The 3,855-nt window shown below is 42.5% G+C and overlaps 1 long non-coding RNA gene across 2 annotated transcripts in view; it reads left to right on the top strand.

The window, feature by feature from the left end:
- LOC112139052 overlaps positions 1–878 on the top strand; it is a 1,218-nt gene extending 340 nt beyond the window's left edge. For both annotated transcript variants that reach the window (XR_002917895.2, XR_002917894.2), the window contains 3 exons: positions 199–319; positions 422–462; positions 540–878. This is a non-coding gene — a long non-coding RNA (uncharacterized LOC112139052). The remainder of the gene's footprint in view (positions 1–198; positions 320–421; positions 463–539) is intronic.
- Positions 879–3,855: the final 2,977 nt, after the last annotated feature.

Raw genomic sequence — 3,855 nt, 5'->3', positions numbered from 1 at the left:
GGTATTACACAACATAAAACAAATAAAATATATTTTACACATTTTAATAACTCCAATTTTCAACCAAAATTATTTCTTCCTTTAAACAGAACTTTTTTTTTTACTTTTCAGTGACACAACTGGTACACATTTTATTGAAATGAATAGACTTTTATTAAAGTTTTTCACAGTGAATGTTTACTGTCATTGAATCACCAGGGTCTAAAGAAAACAGAATGCAAGCCAGAAAACGGCACCGGGAAGAGCAGTAACCACATGTGAGAGGACGCCGTTTGGATCACAGTGCAAATATTGCAGGGAGACCAGCTACTATTTGAAGGTATTTGGTATTGTATTTATTATAAAAGTTTAAGAGGGGGGATGTCCAAGATCTTTTTCAGTGCAATTTATCTATTTTAATTTGTATTCTGTTCTCTCGTAGGGGGAGATGACATGAAGACCAACAGTGGGACAGAGAAGATTGTATGTCGCCTTCTTACCTCACTGTTTGTGACATCTCCACTGTCTACTCTGAGAATTATCTTTTTTTTTCTATACAGAAGGAAAAAAAAAACTCCTCCCTTATCCAAGAAATTGAAGAAGCAGCTTTACTGCATGACATCATAAGGGCAGCCAAATGGTCCAGAACACCAGCGTTTCCAGGAAGATGGTCCCTGCCTGATGTTATAGAGATGGAAGAGCGGAACACTGAAAGAACTCCAAACCTGTGACTTCATGAGTGAAGGGAAGAGAATCATGAAGCTGAAGGATCCTTTCATGTTCTCTTTTCAGTTGAAAAGTGACTGCAACATTTTTAGAGCAGAAATAATGGATGTGAGGAACTTAAAAGTGTATATGTGTTTTGAGGAGCAATAAACAGTTTTGGCTGGTTGTTTCTTGAAAAAAAATGTCTTTTGTCTTTGTGCTGCATTGCCACAGACATTTTAATCTCTGAGAGCCTTTCAAATGTGCCTGTGGGACCATGGTTAGATGTCTGGCATAAGGTAAGTGGTTATACAGGCCACTTTGAACTGACCTGAGACAGTGTTAAGTGTGAACGGAGCTGAGAAGTTTGAAGGCCACTTAAATGACTATGTACACAATTTCTCGGTGGAACCTGGGTGTAATATAAGATATACTTTATCTTGTGATATTATTTTACATATACAAGTAAAGCATTGATCAATAAATGACAGGGGCATTTGATCAGTTTAACTTTATTTCAATCAATTATTAAAACTAATTGTACAGTTAGTTTTTTTTTAGTCTGCCTTTCTTGTTCCTGAAGCCATAAATAAGAGGGAGCATTTTTCTAAAAATAATAATAATAAAGTAAGAAAGTATAAATCCTGAGGGCTGATATTTGTTTATTTACTTGTGACCAGCACAAAAACAGGTGAAAATTCATGTTGGCATCGCGTAACATGCAGCTGAGATGCACATTGCTGCACTGTAGCACATATTTAAGTGCGTCCAAGGCGAAATAATGGTTGGACGTATTTAAAATTAAAGCCCCACATTTGTTCTTCGCATTTGGTCCATCCCCCGGAGGAAAGTGAGGTCACAATCTGTAAAAGACCGTGAAAAATAAACGGTATATCAATGGGAGAACTGCAGACAGCCGCGCTCAGAATTCTTTCTTCCTCCGGATCCATGATGCTGCAGTCGGGGACAAAGTTCAGCGCTGGCAACACGTATTTAGACAATGACGTGCACGTCACTTTCTTTCCTAAAATCAAAATAACAATTTTTCTCCCAAAATAAATCAATAAAATGTGTGCATGTCGGGGCTTTATAAATTAAATTGATTAAATCATCACCGGGATCCGGCATGTTTCAAAACTGTTGACGGAAAATGCAAAGAAGAAGAATAAAGACAATTGCAGTGACGAAGAAGAATCACAAACAGTGGGCGTCCCTCAACGTGTTAACTCCGCCCACGTTGAGGCACGCCCCGGTCTGCAGGCTCCAGCCAGGGGCTTCTCGACTTTGGAGACCCTCCTGTCTGTAAGGTCATCCTGCTACCTTCCTACTAACGGACTGCCACCGCGTGACCTCCAAATTCCCAAGCACAGAAGTACCAAAATGTTTACCATTATTTAGGATGTACGTCTGTTTAAACGTTTAGGTACTACTGTGCTCAGGAACACTCAGAGCTGCCTCCAGCTCATCCTGAAGCCTCTTCATTGCAGCTGTTATTCAGCTGTCCTGCCACTAGATGGAGAGCACGTGTGGATGAAGTTACATTGTAGTTTCAGTGAAACTATTCCCAGTAAACATGGAAGTCAGAGCGGTAAGCAGCTCTATAACTAAAAGCTGACATCAAAAAGTGTTTAACCTCGTCAAAACTTAATTCATCTTTAAAAATGGAACTACATTTAAAAAGTCATTAGCAGACAGAGCTCACCTCCCACGCCAACGACGTGTAGAGTCTCCTCTGCTCTTTCCTGCTGAGGTGATGAGGAGGCATGCCGACTCTGCAGAGAGAAACGGGTCCAGAGTTACAGCGGAAACTCCTCCTGTGATGACGGTACTCACAACACAGTTAATCAAAACCTCTGAAGATGAAACAGAGAAAAAGACTGACAGATGGCGTTAAACACAGTTTGGTCTGAGGTTCACACCTGACATGTTGCTGTCTGAACAAAACCTCATTCTTCTCATGGACAGAAGTCGTCCAGGAGAAGCATAGGAGAAGCATGGTGTTACCCCTGCAGCAGCACCTGCAGCTGCACCTGCGTTTTCAGACATGCTTTAATATTCCTTTGGTCAAATTAGATTCTTTGTTGATTTTTATTGTTTGCTTTAGTTGTTTACAGTTTTTCTTTCTATTTTTTCTCAATACAATATAAAATGTATAATCAACTATAAAAAAAACATTGAGATCAAATTAAAGCAGTCAGGACAGAGGAGTCAACATTCAAAAGCAATCCAGGTGATGATGAAACGACTCTCCTAAAGATCTAAAAATAGGTCGACATCAAGTTTAAACAACATCAAATGACACCAAAGTAGCTGTTAAAGGTGCTTAGCTTCCAGTTAGAAAGAATAGAATGTGAAAGTATCCCGTCTTCAGCTCAGTGATGTAAGGCACCACACTAGCCTGCCGAGCTCCCCCATCAGTCTGCTGAGCTCCCCTCAATGGTCAGGCTCACAGCTCTCCTCAGAAATCCTCATCCAGTATGAATGAGAGCTGGGCTCTGGTCGATGTGGTGTCCTCACGCGGAGCTCTCTTTGTGGGTTAGGGTTTCAATGAGATGGGAACCTGCTCTGTTTGGGTCTTGAACACGAGCAGCCTCTTTGTGAGAGCGTCTGCCCCAGAAACAGCTGCAACAAGCCCTCAGCCTGAGGGTCTCCTACCTTGGACAGCTCCGAGGGTCTGGGGTCTCTGGATCCCGTTGGACAGCCGCTGGCCACAGCTCCTCCTCCTCCACTCCGGCACTCTGCTCTTCACTCTTCTACTTTTAGTCTGCCTAAAGTCACCCGATCACCACACCGGAGCCAAGGCACATGGAGCGCATGCGCGGGTTAAGGTAACCTTACCTGTCAGTATTTGTGCTGCAGGAGCGTGCACAGCGATCTTAGACTTGGGGTTCAAGTTTTCTCCGTAAAAGAAGCAGAGAGGGATGAACAGCCCTGAAGACTTCACTCTTTAGTTTTAGTAGTTGGAGCTTTGAACATCCGTGTTTGCTGCACCAGCCTCCTGCTTACAGACCGTAGGACACAACCTTTCACGGGTTCAGCTTCTGGAAGGGACTCTCCTCAGACCTTGTGTTTACACGTTAACATATAGAAGTTTGGGACTTCCCTGAGGCGTTTACCACAAACACTGTCTGCTGCTGCTCCATGCGTGCACTGACGCATCTCCAGCGCATG

This window comes from Oryzias melastigma, linkage group LG20, assembly GCF_002922805.2.
Source record: "Oryzias melastigma strain HK-1 linkage group LG20, ASM292280v2, whole genome shotgun sequence".
NCBI classification, from domain to species: Eukaryota; Metazoa; Chordata; class Actinopteri; order Beloniformes; family Adrianichthyidae; genus Oryzias; species Oryzias melastigma.
This window is presented reverse-complemented; position numbering and strand designations above follow the sequence as displayed.